General features: G+C 39.2%; 1 protein-coding gene across 23 annotated transcripts in view; it reads left to right on the forward strand.

Moving 5' to 3' along the window:
* The window catches only part of NCKAP5 (NCK associated protein 5), a 762,731-nt gene that overhangs the window by 321,964 nt on the left and 419,551 nt on the right, over nt 1-21,216 (forward strand). The window lies entirely within an intron of this gene.

The following is a 21,216-nucleotide window of genomic DNA, read 5'->3' on the forward strand; positions in this document are numbered from 1 at the left end:
TCAGATCTTCCATGGTACATTGTTGAGGGACACAGATTACACTGATATAGATGTAACATTGCCTGTTCTTCTCTGGACTCATAAAAGAATGTGTTGGTGTGGGAACTCCCATTGTCTTAGGTTCACTTTAGTTCCACCAGTTCCCATGTGTAGCCTAGTGACTTCCAAGTAATCCAGTTCTTAATGTGTTTGTGTGCCTAGACCTTTCTGGAGCTCCATCCATTTTAAAAGTTGGGAAGTTCCTTTTTTCCACATTACCGTCCTGGCATTCTCAGCTGTTTCTTCAGGATTCACAGGTGTTCATTACTTTTTTTAATATCAAGGATGTGATTTTAATACTGCTTAGGGAGAGACTCCTTCTCTGGAAATCAGGAGATGGAAAACATTATCATTCATAATACTGACTTATGGCTGATGACCTTGTGACAATTCATCCCAGTTAAATACATAAGTAGAAATTTGGGGCTGAGATTAGGTACATTTCAGCAGTAGTTATAAGAATTGATAAAGAAAACAATTATGTATTTGAATGACTGATCATGCTGATTCTTAAATCGTCTAGCTAGTTTGTTCTCACTTGTGTGTGAAATATATTATTTTGTGTTTTCAGGAAGAAGCTAAAATTGATATTAACATCTGGCTTAATACTGACTGTGTTTTTAACAAAACATCTTGCATTTACCTTTTGTACTGTGGCTTTGTGATGGTTAAGCCTGCTTATACTAAGTCGAAGGGATCTTTGTCTGTATGAAATGGACTAGTAATCCTAGATTAGGATTTAGTGGTAGATTGTGAACCTGAGTGATCCCCTTTTTTGCTGAAGGACCAGGAAGAACAATTAACCAGGATTCAGTTCCCACAATTTGTGGCTTGTTGCTGTATACAAACCAGACATTATTCGTAATCTCTGGTTTATTTAGCAAATAGCAGAGAATTGTTTGTAGCTGAATTGTTTAGCAATTCAACATCGTTTGTTTTAAAGCATATTTCCTGGTTCAAATGTAACAACAAGGCTTGCAGACATGGACATTAAGTTCCAGGGAGGTCCTCCTTTCGACCATTTGGAATGAAAACCAAGTGAGAGGACCGAACAGGTCCAAGTTTTCAAAGATCTCAGACTGAAACAAACATGCCCAAAACTTCATATTTGGATTCACTCCTTTTAGAAGCAGTTAAGGAAAATTTAAAGGGATTAAACAGCATCCCCATCACGCACACACAATGTTTTTTGTCTCTTCTGTCTCATCTATGTACTAAATTGCATATAAAGATCCAACCATAATGTCTTTAATTACCCAGTAATCTTAGTCTCTGTGTTATCTAAGCTTTTCTCAAAGGAGGGCCTATTGGGAAACCAACCAGTAAACCAACCAGTTCAGCAAAGCAAGGAATTTCTTTACAGCGATAAATCCAGTGACAGTCCTTGCTCCCCCTAAGCCCGTGTTGCTTTTAACTCCCCTCAAACCCCTGTGACAACAGAGGTCCTCTTTGCTGTAGGAAACCAGTGGTAGAGCTCCCAGCCACTTACTTGCCTTACATGCAGATGTTTTGTATTTATTCCAACATATTTTAACTTATGTAAAGAATTGCTTATAGCCTTTTTTATTTAAACATTTCACCACTAAATAATTTAGAATAAATTAAAACAAATACAAGATAAGCTGAGAAAGCATCTGCTGTTGATTTAAAACAGTGGATTATGTCATTGATTTTTCCCCCCGTGGCTCCCCCCCCCCTTTTGGTGGTCTCTGTGTGTGTGTGTTTGTGTGTGTGTGTGTGTCTGTGCTTGTGTTTTGGGAGTGGTGGTCTCTGGACTGCTGACTGCTCAGTTTGGAATTCTAGATTTGGAATTTGGCTTAGCTCAGATCATCCATCCCTGCTATTAATTCATCTGCGTCAAATGGGTACATCAATTCAGCCAGGAGACATGGTGTTCGGGACTAAGCATAGCCACTTGGAAATGCATCTGACAGCCGCATATCTGATGAGGAAGCAGTTGCATTTGTTTGTGTATTGCTGTAGTTGTGCAAGCTTCAGGCTAACATTTCAAGTTCAACATGATTTAATTGCAGTTTGAAGTGAATCTTGCTCACAATGTGATCTGTGAGCGAATCACCAGAACTCACCTAAGTAAATTGCATATACTGTAAATAGAGATGGGGATGAAGCACTAAAATGGGGCTTCATCTTGGTTCATGCGTCGTCAAACTTGACGATCCACGACAATCCCCCCAGGGACCCGACAAACAACAGATCAATTCATTGGTTCATCAAGTCATTTTTTTGCAAAGGCAGCCAGGCTGGAGGGTTGCTTTGATCCCTTTCCCCCTCCTTTTCCTATGCCCTGCGACATAGCAAGAGGAGGGAAAGCGGGACCCAAGCCATCCCATAGCCGCCGAAAATAAAAATCCCTCTCTGCTTATGCCCCCAGGGAATAGCTGATCCGCGGGGGGCATAAGCTGATAGAGAACAAAGGGATTAATATAAAGGGCTTATATTCATTGCTTTGTATTCATAGGGGTCTCTGGACCTCATGAATATGAAGCAACACATATCTGATGAACCAGGGATATTCAACAAATATCCTGATTCATTTTTATATTCATCCCAATGTCTAATTACAATTGCAATTACAATTGGCGCAAAGTAACTTTGAACTAACTAAACTAAACAGTCAAAAGAAGAATTTTAAGATGCAGCATGTTGTTGTGATGTTTCCATTGCAGAGGACTGATATGATTTCCATAACATTGAAGATTAGTGTATTAAAATGTAATGTGTTGTTGACAAGAACAGCAGAACTTAATGGTTATCAATCAGTAATTCACCATTTCAATGTGCTTTTTTCAAGCCCATATTACAGTTTACAGTGGAGGGGGACATTGGGAACAGGATCACTGTGCTGAGTTTTGTACTCCATGTCCCAGCTGAATTGACACTTTCGCCAGCGATAGGCAAATCTTTCTTTTGCAAGTAAAACATAAGGATCTGATTCATACAGTGGCTTATATCATGGGTTTTTGCTGTGTGTATGTGAGCAGAAAGGAGAGTTTCTGTTGTCAGAGAGCATGGAACCCAACTATAATATATAAGTACCGTATGTAGAGAGGTTACTCATCTTACATATTGTGTATGAGTACTTGCTTGGGTCAGTTGGGCTAAAAGGATGCATCAGTTTCGGGGGGATGTCCCCTATTTAGCTGTCATCATGCCATGAATTGACTCTAGTACACTTGCACAGTGCTTTAGGCAATTTCCCAACTTCTAGTCGTTGCTCCTTGAGCAGCAGATGCTACTGCAGAAGCAGCAGCAGGATGCTAATTGCAACCAGCATCTTTCACAGTTGAGCCACTTGTGTGGCCAGGTCTCAGCAAGGCTGCTAGGCTTTCTGAGACAGTATCTCTTGTTTCCCAGCCCCAAGGCAGGTGTAGCTGTATCCTTCCACTCCTGATGCACAGTAGTAGGTCTCATCTGAATGATGCTAAAATGAATGAATCAAGGGCTGCTATGAATTTGACTGCTGAAGATTCCCCACCTGCTTATTGTCAGCCCCACTAATAAAAACATCTACATTGTTGTCTTTTCTACTCTCAGAGATACGATGGAAATGTATTGGGGAAAGGAAAACCCAGACACCCTCTGGGCTTGATTCTGTTCTGTTTCAGATGTATATGTCTTGTAAATATCAAATCTCAGAAGATTCCTTTTCACAAAGATGTAATGGTAAGGGGAAGGAAAGGATGCAAGGATATTATTTAGAAATGGATAAATTTAATTTGAATGGAATTTAAAACAGAGGATAGGAAAATACTCGCGGTGGAAGGCAAGAGGTGATATGTCAGAGGATTGATTATATTGGTGCTTGCAAACTTTAGAGATTTATAATCCAGTTTTACTTCTCATGAGGTAGAGGCTCAAGTGGATCAGTTCAGGAAACATGCAGGGGTATTTGACTCAGTCCACCTCATCTGGAATGTTGTGTCTGTGAACTGGTCCATCAGGACAGGCTTATTCCAGTCTATGCCTTGGGCCAAAAGGTGTAAAAGGAGCTGGTGTAATCAAGGAGTAGCCTTGAGTTTTGTCACAGCCAGTAGATGCTGTGGCTGGTACTCTTACTTTTGCAGGAGATTATCAAAGGCCCTCTTCAGATCACTTAAATGGAGTGTCTAAGTATCTGGAGCAAAGGCAGGCAGGATGAAATACAGTGGTGCCCCGCATGATGATGATAATCTGTTCCAGGAAAATCGCTGTACAGCGAAATCGTTGTCATGCAAAAAAAATCCCCATTGGAATGCATTGAAAAGCGGTTAATGTGTTCCAGTGGGGAAATACCTCATCATCCAGTGAAGATCACCCATAGAGAACCGCTGATCAGCTGTTTAAAATCCCTGTCTTGCGAAGCTTCTGTCCAGAAAACACCCATTTTGCGAAGGGAAGCCAGCCATTTTGCGAAGGGAAGCCATTTTGCGGAGCCGGAAAAATCGTTTTTTAGTGAACAAATGGTTCACGAAGCAAGGACCTAATCATTGTAAAGCGGATTCCCCCCATAGGAACCATCATTTTGGGATTGCTACAGCGATTGCAAAAAGTTATCGTACTGCAGTTTTGTTGTACTGTGGGGTCGTCGTATTGCAGGGCACCACTGTACAAGATTGCTGATCTTCCAGCCCTTTCCTTCAGAAAGCTATGTACAAAATAAATCTTCACATGACTGTTGGGAATGTTCCTGGGCCTTGGTTCCATGTAGATGTGGAAGTGGGCCTAGAACTCCATCAGAGTTATTGAGCAAACCTGCTGGACATCATCCTTGGGTACAGTAGGCTGCTTTGCCTGGTGTAGCCATCCTGTGGCAATGGCTTAGAGCAAGATGATCTGTTTATCCCTGTCTGGTGCTAGTGAAGTGTGGAAGGCTGGTGCAATGCCATGGATAGCTCAGGGAGAGACATACTCTGATCCTAATTCGTTTCTTCAGCTGGCAGCATAGAAGCATTGAGATCAGCCAGCTTCTTCTTGTCATCTTCTGACTCAGACCTGCAGGGTGGGATTGCAAAAGGCTGATCACTGCTCATTATGTGATAAGAAGTGACACAAGCTTTCAGTTGCGACTTGTACTCTTGAATTACTTGTTTGCTATCAAAATTTGCCATTTGCATAACAATAATATCTGTGTGTATAGAAGAACAGGAACATATGGTGTAATCAATTTTTGGCTTCTGCTTTGGCACTTTCCATTGATCTAACATTTGTTTGTCCAGTGAAGAAAAAAAAAAGCTATGGAACTCCCTGCCAAAGTAACCTAATTTGTCTCCTCCCTGTTGTCCAGCTGCCAGTAGGCAAAACCCTTTTTTATTCATTCCTGCCTTTGGAATCTAAGTGGAGTTGTTCCCAAATATGACTTTCATTAGCTGTGTGGCAGTGTACTCTTACTGATATATTTTACTGATTTTTTTTAAAAAAATCTCCTTTCATATTTTAATTTCATTTTCTTCGTGCTTGATTTTACCAACGTTAACTGTTTTGAGTGCTATTTGTTTGCCAGGCAATGAGGAATAAATTTAACAAGCAAATAAATAGTAAATAAACAGTGACTATGTTATAGAGTTGCCTTTTCAGACTGAATTGTCTTAAGATCTTGATGGGATGTGCTTTCTTGAACACAAAGTCCCCTGTGAATCTCTTCCAACTGTAGTATTTTTATCTGTAGCGAAGAAGCAGAATTTGCAGGAAAGAAGGAAAGGACTGCTGCATTGTTTCACCGATTTCAGTTTAGTGCAGTAACTGCAGCAGGAAGTAGTCAGACAATATAAAAATTGAAAAAAGACAAATAAATGCTGCTTTGAAGTGTTTTTCATTTGAAGTGGGTGTCACTGAACTATTGATTGAGTACATCTATCGAGTAGTGTATCTTTGAAGAATAGCACTTAAAATCGCAGAATTTACAGCTCACAAGATATCATTAAGTGAAAAGGCTAACTATATTTGACTTTGAACTGGACTTTTTATGGGAAACACCAAAAGTATGGGTAGAGAAACCTTTCCTTTGGAGGCTGCCATTCATCAGCTTTTCAGAGGTTAGTGCAAATTATCCCCTTTAGGGAGAGTTAATCCATGTCTCTAACAGGGATATAAAATAAACTTTCTACATTCCTTATTCTTGTTAATACAGTGGTGCCTCGCTTGACGAGGATAATTCGTTCCGTTGAAATCGCTGTTAAGCGATATCCTCATCAAGCAAAACGAAAAAGCCCATTGAAATGCATTGAAACCGGTTCAATGTGTTCCAGTGGGCTAAATACCTCAGCATCCAGCGAAGATCCTCCATGGGGCGGCCATTTTTAGTGCCTGTAAAGCGAGGAATCTGTCATAAAACACAGCGGGTGGCCATTTTAGAGTCGCCAATCAGCTGTTTAAAAATCGTCTAGCAAAAAATCGGTTCCTGAAGCAGGGGACCGATCATCATCAAGCGAAATTTCCCTATCTAAGCATTGTTTTGCAATCGCAAAAGTGATTGCAAAAACTTCATAGTCAAGCGGTTTCGTCATTTAACGAGGTAATTGTTAAGCAAGGCACCATTGTATAAGCTGTTTTGAGATGAAACACCTTACGGAGGAGTATTACAGTTTTGCAAAATTAACTAGAAAACCTTGAGTCATGCTGAGAACCTGCCCACAGTGAAATCCACCAACTAGCTAGTACTCAGCAGGCAGGTTCTTGACCTGACATTTAAGACAAGTGAAAAGAAAAGGAAGGTGTGGGTAGGAGTGCTCTGGGGATGGGCTAGTTCACTCCAGCCTTGTATGGTTACTGGAAAAAGGGCTGAACCAATCCATCCCCACAGTGAACCAAACAGTGGACTAAATGCACATCTGTTTGCACTCTGAGTGTAGCAGGATAGAAGTGACAGACTAGGATTCAGGAAACCAGAGTTTGAATCCCACTAAGCTATGAAGACTCAGTGGGTGGATGTGGAACTAGTGAAAACAGTCTTTAAATATCTGAATTATCTTGAAGGCTCTGTTAGGATCACTATCAGTTGCAACCGGATGGCACACATTGTTTCATCTGGCTATATGTCATTGCTGCATCTAGAACACAATGTAAGTGTGTGGATGAGGATGTTGTTAAATGATTTAACACAGAGTGTTTAAAATTGGTTTCTCTCCTTCACTTCATATGGTTTCAGCAACTCCATTTCTGTGTCACCAATGCTTTAAGGCTATGAACTCACACAATTTATTTGCACAAGTAAATATGACATGTGTTTCTTTTTATCACTTGTCATCTATCCATTTTTTTTTTCATTTTCATGTTAGATATAAATACAAACTGAGTATTCCAAAGCACAGGTGGGTATGTTCTCTTGAACATTTACCTTTAGCTCCCCTGGATAAGAGATGTAGAAGAATATTGGTGGCGACAGATTATCTTCTTGTAGTTCAGAAAAAAACTGATACTTTAAGTTATGTTTTTCTCCTTTATAATTTGTAATGACCAAAGTCCTATTATATATGCCTGCTGTTGGGGTACTGGAGTTGGCATAAATTTTGGCAATGAATTGCCACAAGTTTAGAAGGCTATTCCTGTTGTTGCGTGCCAAGTCATGACAAATGTCTGTGACAGAACTATAGTCATATTTTCACCAAGAGTAGTGTGGATGTGAGTTGAGATTTTCTTGCAAAGTAGATTAAAAATCTATGTTTTTTCAATATTAAAAAAGGATTTTTAAATTTAATTTGATTTTTAAAATGTAAATCTTTTTAATTTTTATTCTCAATACATCTTTTCTTTTCTTAAAGGCCTGTGTGTTGATAATTTTGATTTAAAATGTTCAGCAAGCATATAATTTGAAGATCTTATTAAGGATTTTTGTAAAATCCCAGGTAGCCGACTCAAGGTTGACTCAGCCTTCTATCCTTCCAAGGTTGGTAAAACAAGTACCCAGCTTAATGGGGAGGGGGGCCGCGATGTGTAGCCTAACTTGTAAACTGCCCAGAGAATGCTTTAAGTGCTATGGGGCAGTATATAAGCAGCAAGCATACTTTGCTTTTGCTTTAGCTACAAGTCTCTAATGTAATTTGCACATATCTATTGAAATAGAGCATGAGGGTTGTTTTCAGCATTATGTTGGGTTCAGAAGCCCCCAGACAGAGAGCTTCTAGTGCTAACAAGCAAAAGGGTGTAATATTTTGCTTTTTCTGTTCTCGTTCATGATTTTATTTGAGACAGAAGGTAAAAGGTATGGAGGAAAAGCAGTTGACAACTCTTGCTAGAGTACTTGTGTTACAGCATTGTGGCTAAGATTCTGTTGCATAGTTCCACTAGGGGAGGGAATGGTGTGTCTGCCATTTCCCTTGTGCCACTGTAATTCTGAAACAGGATTTTGGCCTGTCTTTCTTTAGCTGCCATGGCTTCTTCCAAACAGGATTACATCTCCAGCAGCTGACATTCCCTCTAATTTTCTGCCTTACTTCATGGGAGCCCCACCCCATGCATGCAGAGTTCTGGCTATGACTGGAAGCAAATGAGCAGCCCCAATCCAGTGCTCTGTGGCCCCAATCCAGCACTGCATGGGAGCATTGCAAGCAGCTGATAATTCTGAGAGATCTTGCTTAGAAAAATAGCACTCCCCACTTCTCTTGGCTGAAGGAATGGCTATTAAGTTACTTTGGAGTGATGGTTGACATGTCATTGGATTTAATGAATTTAGAGAGCAGAATTCAGCAGACACTTTCATGTGCCCTATTTGCAAAATGTAGGGAAGCTGGCTCCTGATTTAATCCTGGGTTGTTAGTAGTCCAGAATCACTCTTGGATTGCTATTCGTGGTACTATATAGTAAAAGTAATGATTATATCTATCATAAAAACACCATGCTGATACAACCAAAAAGGTGCAAGCAATCTTATGACTTTGAAAGATTCCCATTTGAGTTCATCAACTGCGTTGCTGTGTCTACTAGTGTGTGGTGAACACTTCATATTCCAAAATCTGTTCTTGAATCTCAGCTATATCAGCTCTTATTCCTTTCTCTTTGTTCTGTGGCCTTAGCATAAATTATGGCGTTCAAGCGATTTAGTTATGAAGGTTAAAGTGTACTCAGTTGAATGAAATTGCCTTTAATGTTGGCATAGATTTCACTAAGGACGGGCCAGAAGTCCTTATTTGCTATGTTCCCTGCTGTGGGTTTAAGTGATACAAAGTGATTATCATGGTGTCTTCTCTGTGTCCATCTAATTCACACCTGCACCCTTTTGTAGAAACAGACCACGTTAACTGAATATGAGGTCCCAGCTGAATTGATTCCCTCCCTTTTTCTAATCCTTCAGCGTTAGATTGATTTATGAATGTATCAGATTCTTTGTTAGCATGTAAACCACTAATTAATTTAAAGCCCTCCTGGGAAAAATTACAGCCCTGGTTAAGACTTTCGACAGGCTCAGATGGTGCTAATAATAGGAAAGCAAGTTACATTAACGAATTTCACTGTGATAGTCGCTATCGCTACAGAACCAAAATCCTTTCCCCCATACAAGAGGGTGAAAAACAGAAAAGAGGGAATCCCACAAAAAAAAATTATGGTGTGTGATTTAGGATGCTCTTTGCTTGGGAAGCTGAGAGAAATAATGAAAGGAATAGTTAAATATAAGAGGAACCTACTTATTTGTCTATAGCTGACATACTATTTTTTCAAATTAAAAAGATCAAAAAATTAGATAATTTTTCTTGTATTGTTCCTATAATGCTTTGTCCTTAAGATAATGATGTGACTGGTGCTGTACAATAGTTTGTCTACCAATTTTCCAAAAGTTTTGTTCCCTTTGAAGAGGCTTCAATTTTTCTGGCTAATTTTCCAGATTTTTACGAAGTTATTTTGTTGATTTTTTTAAAAAAGCTTACTATCACACTGAGATAGTTTCATTTACTCTCTCACCTCACCCCCTATTACACACTGCTCCATCATCCTGCAGTTTCTCAGGTCACTCCCTGATCTGAAGAAAATATTTTTGGGGAGGGGTTATCTTGAGTTGTTTATAATCCCCCCCTCGTTTTTTGAAATGTCTTTCAGAAATGATTTATTTCTACATTCTCACTCAATAATTTTCTTTGGAATGAAAAGGTAGAATAATAAGAAGGGATAAAAATAGCCAGGAGAAAAATTGGCATAACTTTGAGCACATTATTTTTACTGATATATTGACTCGGTACTGTATACACAAAATATATGATTCTTATGTTTTGGATTTGCTCCTGTTAATATACAGTATTTCAGGAAATTTTGGTATCTTTCCCCTCAAGTTTTATTGCTGTGTCAAGGATCCACTTATTAGCCTTGTTTGATTTAGTTGAAACATGCACATATGTAACTAAAACCATGCGTGCATGTAGAGCTATTCCTATAGGTTTTTGCTTTTTTGTTTGCTTTTGGTTTCGTGTTTGTTTTTTGGGGTTTTTTTTCCATTTAAGTGCCAGCGTTTAACCAGTTTTGTTTAAAACTTGACTGGAATTAAGAAAAAGCCAAGTGTTTTCCACAAATGAACATAGTTTACTGCGTTTTCACATTTGTTTAAGATTTGACATGCTATAGTGCGTTCGCAATGGGATTGATTCCAAAGCCGCATGAATAGAAGGCTGACAGCTCAGCTGATCTTTGTCTTCTCCCTACCCCAGGAAGTGGTCTGAAAAGTCAGTCTCAGGATAGAAACTAATTCCTGATCTCATGCAGTTATAAACTTATGGTGAAGCAATGCGTAATCCAGCATGATTTTCCCAAAATCAGCCAGCCAACCAACCATGTCAGACTAATTTCACTCCTTTATTTATTTATATTTTTGAACAAAAGTTCAGGAGATCAGGAGGATTGAGGCTACAGAATATTGAGCTTCTAGTTTTGACCACTTCCCCTACTGTATCTTTTACGAAGAAAGAATGTTGGGTAGACAATGATGCTCTTTTGTGGATTTGTAGGTGTTTAGTGAACCATACTGTACAAATGAAGATTGAAGGGAAACTTGTTGTTGCAGTCCACCTCATGGCTCATGCATGTTAAATCTCCACATGCAGAATGTGATAAGGGCTTTACTGTCCATGAAACTAATCGCAGTACAAATTGAGTCCAAACAACAACAACCTGAACCCAAGTCAAGCATTCAATAGGATTAGTGATGAATAACCATAGAATTCAGGTGCTAGACTTTCTCTTTCATGGAAGTTTATGCAGCTGAACATCTGGCAGAGCCTTGTGGCGCAGTGGTTAAACTGCTGTACTGCAGCCAAAACTGTGCTCACGACCTGGGGTTCAATCCCAGGTAGCAGCTCAAGGTTGACTCAGCCTTCTATCCTTCCGAGGTCGGTAAAAAGAGTACCCAGCTTGTGGGGGGGGGGCAATGTGTAGCCTGCATAATTAACTTATAAACCGCTCAGAGAGTGCTTGAAGCACTATGGGGTGGTATATAAGCAGCATGCTTTGCTTTGCTTTTTGGTGCTTATACATGAACAATAGAGTGAGTAGGAAACCTTTTAACTCTTGAAGCCTCCATCCTGGCAATGAAAGAAATGTATGCTAGATTCCTTATTTTCATTGCTTAGACTGTTTTGACATGATGAGAAACCTCAGTGAGGAATTTAAAGCCCTGAAAGATTCTTCCTCTCCAGTTGAAAGTGAGAGAAAGCTCTCCTTTTCGCCTTCAAGCTTTCTGTGCTTTGTATAAAGTGTGTCTAGTGTCCTCTCTCTTTGAGAAGCCAAGCATGCAGAGACAGAGATACATAGATCCTGTCCAGACAGGTATATAGATCGGTATGTGGATTGCTGTTGGTATGTTTTGGTTCAAATCAAATTATGGCATCCACATGTGTTTATATTTAGATCAACTCATCCTGCCACACTCCTTTCTAGTACATGACTAGGGGCTTCTGGTTTTTCTGGCATGATTTTGCGTGCTCCTAATTATCCTGTTGTGTAGCCTATTAGAATGGCTAGTTTGTACCTAAATGGAACTGTGCATGGCATTTTCAGAGGTGACAACCCTATGACGGTAATAGATGGATTGTGACATTAAAAGGGCTCTCCAAGAAACCCCTTCATCTATTTGTTGTCATTTAAAAAAAATTATATCTAACTGATGCAGCACAGTTCTAATACCATGCTGGGGTTGATGCATTGCTCATTCAAAGTGCCATTTATTTTATGTAAAAACTGCTCCTAACCAAGAAGGAAAGCCACTGCAGCCTGCTGAATGATAACTGTGAGAAAAGATGGGGGAAAGCCCTGTGGTGACTCCATGGGCTCAGCCCCCCACAAGGCCGCACAGCCTCAGCAGATTTCCAGCTGAGGAGAAAGGTGTGAAAAGGAAGGTTTACCTCCTTTTTCTCTCTGCAACCCAACATTTCCCCCTTGTGCTAGTACCACTGCTGTGAGCTTGCCCTGCTGCCATCTCCTTATTTGTGAGTAAACTGGATAAACCTACTCATGAGAAAACGTGCTCTCAAGTAAACCAGTTCTTTGTCCTTGTACGTGGTCTCATGGGAAGTACGAATTTACATCCTTGCAGCATTCACCTGAAGGAGGCCTTTCAGATTCTGCGCTTGAAGAGGAATGTCATGGGTATGGATGCGAATCAGTGGGGACAGAATGAATATTGAAATCCATGCCTCAACTCTTACACATTGTATGGAGCCATTCACACATCCCCATATCCTCATGTGTTCACCTACTACTATCTGTCTCCAGTTATCCAGTTACTAGGCTAAGTTCAAGTGAGCTATGTGAAAGAGTGAGGGATTGAATGCATGTGTTCCCAGTCCAAATGCAACATTCTGCCCAGTACAAAATAATGAGTTTATTGTAGTGTGAAAGATACAGTAATATGTCATTACAATAAACAAGTCAGCACCTCTATCTCTTCAATTTCAGTGTGTTGTCAGTTGCTTCCAACTTACATTGACTGTAATACCATGAGATGTTCAACCAGTGGTTTACCATCACCACCCCTCAAGGATTTTCCATGTCCAGAGGGGGTTTGAGCCAGGTAACCTGACTCCTTGTACAGCATTATGTCCACTATATCACACTGGCTCTTTGCAGTTCCTATATTCACATTTAATTTCATGGTGGGACACAGTCACTACTGCATTGATTCTTCTGCTGGGAGAAGTTGTCTGGAGTTTTGGGGTTCGGTGTCACCAGTATGCTGATGATACCCAACTCTGTCTCTCTTTCCTATCTACATCCAGGCAAGCTGTTTCAGTTCTAAATCAATGTATCTTGTAAGTAATGGACTGGATGAGGGCAAATAAATTTAAATTTATTCCAGACAAAACAGAGGTGCTCCCGGTCAGTCAAGAACCAGATCAAGGAATAGGGTTGCAGCCTGTGTTGGATGAGGTTACACTCCCTCTGAAAACACAGGTGTGCAGCTTGTGGGTACTCCTGGATTCAGGATGCCCAGGTTTCAGTGGTGGCCAGGAGTGCCTTTGCATGGTTAAAACTAGCGCGCCAGCTGCACTTGTTTCTTGAGAGGGCTGATCTGGCACATTCTCTAGTTACACCTCGACTGGATTACTCTAACACGCTGTATGTGGGGCGACCTTTGGAAGATGTTTGGAAACTCCAGAGGGTCCAAAATATAGCAACCAGATTGCTGACTGGGGCTGGTTATAGAGATCAGCTGATGCCCCTGTTACAGCAGCTTCTTTGGCTGCTGATCTGTTTCCAGGCATAATTCAAAGTGCTGGTCTTAACCTATAAAGCCCGAAATGGCTTGGGTCCAAGCTATCTAAAAGACCTCTCTCTATGAGCCTGCCTGGGCTTTAAGACAATCAGAGGAGGCCTTTCTCTCAGTCCCATCACCCTCACAGGTGCACCTGGCAGGGACACAGGAGAGGGCCTTCTCTGTTGCTGCTCCCAGACACTGGAACTCCCTCCCACGGGAAGCTAGGCTGTCCCCATCATTGTTGCCCTTCCGCAAGCAGGCAAAGACCTTTGTATTCAGGTAAGCTTTCCCTTAATAACTGGTGGGCTGAGAGGGTTTTTTAAATGAATGGTTGTGCTCTGTTGTTTTAAATATGTTTTAGTATTGATTTTATTACTTTTTTAAAATTTAATACTTGTTTAATTATTTTTAAATATTTATATGCGTACTGTTTTTAGCTTCCCCATATAGTCTTTTGAATGATGTAAGCCACCTTGGGTTGTTTTTAAGAAGAAAGGCTAGATAAATATATTTTAAATAAATAAAATAAGTGAATACTTGGGCATTGTGTATCCACGCAGAATGTCTTATGTTCAATATTATCTTCAGTGTTCTAGAACACCGCAGAATGGACAAAGCGTGGCCATGGGTGCTTTTATTTAACCCTCTCCCCTAATGTCTATATATTTCCCTTTGCCATTGTGATACTTTCCCTCTCCCAGATACTCAGTATGACTTCAGCCTCTTCTGACATTAATGCTGCTCCATTAATCAGCTGGCAGGGAGTGCATCTGAACTCTGCACAGTTGGCTATAGGAGAGACCCAGCACATTCTCGCAGCAGCATGCTGGGCCTTTACTGGGAGAGAGGGAGTTACATGTATGCATTTGAAATTGCTGTCTTACACTTGGAAGCGCAATGCACCTCCTCCAGCTTAGAATTACTTTTTTTTTTAATCACAGAAGAGACAAATCTGTGCAATTGCCTAGGGCAGCAGGAAAGTCTGTTGATGCAGAAGCATTGGGGTCACTTGGAAATAGATGTTGTTTAGCAGTAAATGAAGTGTTAAAAGGTGAGATACAAAAGGCCAAATTATCCATTTTTTTAATTTGGAAGGAATAGAGATTCCAAAATACATTTGGATTTGTTTCTAGTTTCCAGTGCTCATCAATGACAGATAGTCTAGACAAATGTCTGGCATGAATAAACTTACGCACATGTGTACATGCGTATTTTTCTGCTTATGTTGTAGTGCATGTGTACGTAAAGTCTGTTGTGTTATGATTAATCACAGATTAATGTTCAAAATCCAATCTGTGACAAACAAGTAAGTGTAGGTTAGCCTGTCTGAGATGGTATGTGCCATCAGCTTTGGGCATTCTAGAAATCACAGTAGTTTATACCTAGTGCTGTTGCTTAGAAATATGTCATCATAGAATTCATAGTATAAGAGACTGGATTGCTCACCTTTGTTTTTTAATCTCCTTGATAAGCGAGTTCATAATTTTATGAGAGGAACAGTTCCTTAAGTTTTTAGTGTAAGTACACAATGTTAAATGGAAGATTTTTAAAGTACTATAAATCTTCATGTGGTGGCATCTCGTTGGAAGTGAGAAAAACATCCTACAGTTTTAATTCCAAGGGTGGAATTTAATCCATCTTGTTTATGAATCTTTAAAATATTCTAGGCCATAGCCTTAGCTCTTTGACAAATGTAAAATCTCTTTCTATTTCTCCTGGTCTTCCAAGTGATCTTAAACATCAGGCTGATTTCCTCTGGAAATAAAGTCACTCTGAATTTTAGCATTGGTGGCATGAGGAGCCTCAGATAGCTTGAAGGAAAGGAAACTATTACTGCTTCATTTCTGGTTCAGATTTATGTCAACATGGTTCTTTCTGACTCTCACTCTGTTAGTCTAGTTCTTGACCTAACTGAGAGTAATCAGCACAGGCAATTCTAGATTTTAAACAGGTAGCACACACTTCGACCATCTATGCTTTTTACTCCTAATGTCCAAATAAAAGTAGGCCACTGCCCCTCTTTAATAAGAAAAAAACATATTATTTAAATATACTATTAATTTTTAGCACGTTTATAAAAATATGTTTATTAAACATACTGGCTGAAATCCATTGTCATACTGCTGCTGATTAAAGGCTTCCTTCTGCAATTAAAATGTTTTTAGTTTTAAACATTGTCTTCAAATGAAGTAAGCTACCTTTGTATATGCACTGATTTTCGTTTTAAGTATTGCCTTTTAATGATGTAAGCCGCCTTTATTCATTGGTTTTAGCTTTAAATATTGTCTTTTCATGATGTAAGTTGCCTTGGGTCGTTTTTAAGGAGAAAGGTGGAGTAAAACTATTTTAAATAAATAAATAAATAAAATTTTGGGGTGCACATGGCTTGTGGCATGCTTCTTGACCTTGCAAAATGAAGCTTTTGATCATCAGTAGAGATGGGGGTATTCGTATATGAATACAAATATCCTCCCATAGGTGCATATAACGAGGGTCCAGCCCCCTGGGGCCAGACCAACCACTCAGAATTCTGCTGCTGCTGCGGACTCCGGACTCCCTCCCTATCACTCTGGAGCTCGCAATGTATTAGTCACTCTTCGACCTGGCAGAATCCCGCCTTCTGCCCCATCTCTTATCATCAGCAATCTGCAAGGGATATCTGTCTGTGCAGGTGGACTCCACCTACAAGATTTCAACCGCTGTTATTAAATAGAGGGGTGGGGGAGTTTATAACCTTCCAGATATTGTTGGATTTCAGATTCTGTCAGCCCTTGCCAGCACAGCCAGTGCTGAATGGAGTTAGAAACTAATGTCTGGAGAACAATAAGTGTAATGTATTATTTAAATATATTGTGATGATTTAATGTACTATATAAATATATTGTATTTCACTTCTTAGTGGCCAAGCTGGTAAAAAGCTGTCCTCTTATTTGCAAGATGATGATTAAGATTTTGTACCCCACAGCCTAACACAGTGATGGAATTAACTCTTGCTTGCCTTTCAGTTTAATTCCTGGAATGCACTGTAAAAATATCCAACCATATACCTCAGAATACAATTTTATACGGCCTAGTATGAATATAAATCCCCATAGCTCAGTGGGGATTATATAATCACATAGTATTGGCACATTAATTTATATGAGCCTCCTAGAATATGTTGAAAGGTTGAAGAACTAAACTAATTACAGAGCCTTAGAAATCAAAGGTTAAATGACATGTGGTCCAGGCTCTCCTTTCAATGGCCATGGGGCCTGCTTGTTTCATTTGTGAATTAGAGCACTCAGTGTGTGAAGATTTACAAAACAATGTGGTGATTACAAAGATGAAACATGGGTTACTCAAAAGCAAGCCTTCTTAGATCCAGTCTTCTCTCTCTTCCCCCCCTTTCTTTCTTTTTTTATTTTTAACAAAGTCATAATGTCAATAGATGAGGGGAATGCTGTGGATATAGTGTGTCTTTATTTCATCAAAGGTTTTGACAAGAACCCTCATGATAGTCTAGTGTCCAAGCGGGTAAAAAATAGACTACATGGTGTGACTGTGAGGCAGATTTGTAGCTGGCTGATGGGCCATGCCAAAGAATGCCCATCAGTCTCCCTCAACATTCTGGAGAGAAGTGACAAGTGAGTTCTGCCCTGGGCCCAGAGTTGTTCTAATACTTTATAAATGACTTTGATGATGGCGTGGAAGGAATACTTACCAAATTTGAAAATGACAACAAACTGGGAGGAGTAGATAATGCTTCCTGAGATAGAGTTGGGATTTAAGACAGTCTAAAGATGTCAGAAAACTGGGCCGAATCAAGCAAAATGGGTTTCAACAGGGGGAAAAAAGTCTATAAAGTTTTGCATTTAGGCAGGAAAAATAGGGTGCCAAATATAGGATGGGTGACTGCAGGCTTGGCAGTAGTATGAGTGAAAAATGTCTTTCTCAACTGCAAGCTAAGCAGAAATCAACAGTGAAAAAAGCAAATGCAGTACTGAATGGTATAGTGTCCGTATCAAGGGAACTGATAGTATCAGTCTGTTATGTCTTGGTGAGACTTTAAATGGAATACTGTGTCCAGTTCTTAGTACCACAGTTTGAGGATGATACTGACAAACTGGGATTTGTCTAGAAGAATGTGACAAAGAGGTCTGGAAACCAAACTGCATTAAGATTGATTGTATGAGTTTGATACATTTCACTTTGAAAAAAGAAAACTGATGGGTGATATGGTACCCATTTCTTAAGTATCTGAAGGATCGTCATGTGGAAGATGTAGAAAGCTTGTTGTGCGCTGTTCAGGAGAGCACAGCCTAAAGTAGTGGATTGAAATGACAAGAAAGAAGATTTTCACTAAGCAGTAAGAAGAATATCCCGACAGTAAGAACTGTTCAACACTGAAATAGGAGGAACGGCATACCTTGTAAGGTGGTGGAATTCCCTTCATTGGAGATTTTTTAAACAGAGGTTAGCCAGCCATTCATCAGGGATGCTTTATCTGTGAATTTCCTGCTTCATCAAGGGGTCGACATCGATGTCCCTTGAAGTCCTTACCTAGAATTCTGTGATGCTGTGTTTTATCTGAAGAGGTGATGGGGGAGAGTTAATGTTCATTCTTCCCATCTCCAGTTGGATCCTCCAAAGCTCTACTACCCGAATAATGGGGGAAACATGGTGACCCATACTTGGACGTATATATAGTCTTGCAGCAAAGGATGTTAAATTGTTTTGAGACAAGATTTTAGTCTGTAGAGAGTAGGCAGGTAAATGATAATGCTTGCTCTTCTTTTGCCCCTGGTCTGAGATGATGAGATTCACCACAGCTGCTTTGAAACACTGAAAAAGATATTGAAAGACCTGCATCTCATCTGGCTTGGCTTTAGTTTTTTAAATAATATGTTTGAAGAGAATTAAAGTTTCCTCTTTCGTTATTTTTCAGTGTACCTTAATTGATCCCATAGGAACTATTCTGAGTACATTTTGAATGTATTGATAAACATATAGTTTATGTTTTGGTTCAATAATCCCAATATTGTCAAACATCAGGATTAGAAACCAGTGACATGCCTTTTGCGATCAGCCCATGTGTAAAAAAAAACTTTATTTCTTTTTTGTATTGTTTATAAAATGGAAATGAGCTCAAAACATTTAATGATGTTTTTGCACTTGCTGTGGCTTCATTCAGAGTCATTTTACTTTCTTTACAATCAGATCCTTAATCAGAACAATACTTTTGAAAAACATTTATACCTTAGTGGCCAATACTATGTTCTGCAGAGCTGGTGAACAATACCTACATTTCACACAAACCTTGTGAACATATTTGAATCTTAGTTTTTCATTCAAATATTGTGTTTCTGTTGTTTATGATTTATCGTATTTGGTAAACTTGCCTGCTGTTTCAAAAATATGTGCTTTTAAAAAAAAGGTCTCAAAGTTTTAACTCTAATGATTTTCAGGAACAAAGATTTGATTCTATGTATCACATTATAGGGAACTTGATACTATGGTATAGTCTCTGTGATGAAACACATTGTGTTCAGTACTATCCTGGGCTTTTTATAAACTAAACTTCAATTTTATTTTCAGGTTAATGAATTCTAAGATCTATCATATCTGCTTCATAAAATATAAGGGGCAGTTCTACTCTTCAAATTGATTTTGTAAAATTTGTGGCATAAATTATTATATGAAAGTCTTAGCATAGTAAATTATGAGGCTCATCAACAGCTCTTCAGCTCACTGATTCTCCTTTTCTTCCAGAAGAGGGAGCTGTAGACATTAAAAATAGATCCCATAACTAAAAGTAGGATTTCATTCAGTACATTAAGGACATTTTCCATCTCAAGTGTTTACAAGCCTTCAGAATTTTCTGCATTTCTGCATTCAGTGAATACTCTTCAATGAGCAGAATGTATAATTGTTTTTCTTTCTTTCTTTTTGGAAGAAGGCTTTGCCGCACTGTAGCCTCAAAGACATTCATACAACGTGATCCTAAAATGGATCATTCTGTGGAATATACAGCTATGTATTCCTATTTGTTGTTATTATTTATTTATTTATTCAATTTATTTTATCATGCCTTTCTCTTTAAAAGACCCGAGGTAGCTTGCATCATTAAAAAGACAATATTTAAAAGCTAAAAACAGTGAGTATACAAATATTTAAAAAGAATATTGGCCTTCCCATGTCTGTAGTGAAAATGCCATAAAGCTACAACTGTGTTATTATGGTTTAAAACCCGTAGAAGTAATTCCAGTTTCACTTGCAGACTTGTGTAAAATTTGTCCATTGCAATTACTTACAAATCACAGGTTTCTTGAAAGTGCTGAATTTAGTACATATTGAAGCAAAAATATGGGATTTGCTATCTTCAATTTCAGAATTGGCTAGGTGGGAGGACTGTCCTGTAGCTCTTGTTGCTGGGGGCTGTTGGGCTTAGGGAAAGTGAGAAACTGATTAAAAAGTGAAAATTGATGCTCAGCTTTACCTACCTATATCTCAGCCATTTCAATAGTTTTTAAAATACATAAGATCATAAATGCACCCACCCACCCACCCATCAATTGTCTATGTAGGTGACATAAAGTTAGTAAAGTTTCAGGGTGAAAAACAATGTTTTTAAAAGGGCAGTGTGCAAGGTAGAAGGTATCCCTGAGGTAGATGTTGACATTTATATATTGGATAAACCATGCAGAAGATGATCAAGGGAAGGTTAGAGGGAGTTGCACACTATCCGCTGGGTATATTTAATATCAGGGAAGCCGTTTCCTCCAGCGTGGAACAAATCCCATTTTATGGCTAGGAAGATTATGCTGCCTGGGGCAGTACCTCAGTAGCTAATAGATATGAAGCACATAGGCAGTAATAATACTCAATTGTGACTACTTTAATTTTAAAAGGTTAATCTCAGCAAGCCAAAGTCCTCCCAGTTGCCCAGGGGCAAAACTCTGTGTTGGAGGTAGGAAATGTCTATATTACTGGGTTAATACTTTTACAACAATGAACTGGAAATAAAAGGTTTTTTGTTGTTATTAACGTGTGTGGGGGTACATTTTGAGACTTAATTTTCATTTCTATGCTTGGAAAATTGCTAGAATTTTGTCAGTTATATATTGTCAGCACTGCCTCTTTTACCAATTAATGAATCCCCTGACCGAATTACCGGTACTTTGGGAGCTGGACTAAAATAATATAATAAAAGGTACATCTTAAATGTGAGTGTAACTCACTTTTCAGGTATCTTATTTGCCTAGAACAAAGGGAGCAGTCTTATTTATTCTAATGGCTACTGTTCGTTTCTTGTTGTGAAGGCTTCTTATGTGTTCAAGGTCAGACCTTCAGCTGACTGATAAGAATTTGAAAACATGGATTTATGTTGCTTGCAGATGTGTGACTCCAGTGTCCTACTCTTGCTGTATCTCTATCGGTGCACATGGTTTTTCAATTATTGAAGTAATATATGCACCATTGTATAATAGAGCTTGCAGTTCCTAATCAATGCTGCTGGAGAAACATGA

Source organism: Pogona vitticeps, chromosome 1, assembly GCF_051106095.1.
Source record: "Pogona vitticeps strain Pit_001003342236 chromosome 1, PviZW2.1, whole genome shotgun sequence".
NCBI classification, from domain to species: Eukaryota; Metazoa; Chordata; class Lepidosauria; order Squamata; family Agamidae; genus Pogona; species Pogona vitticeps.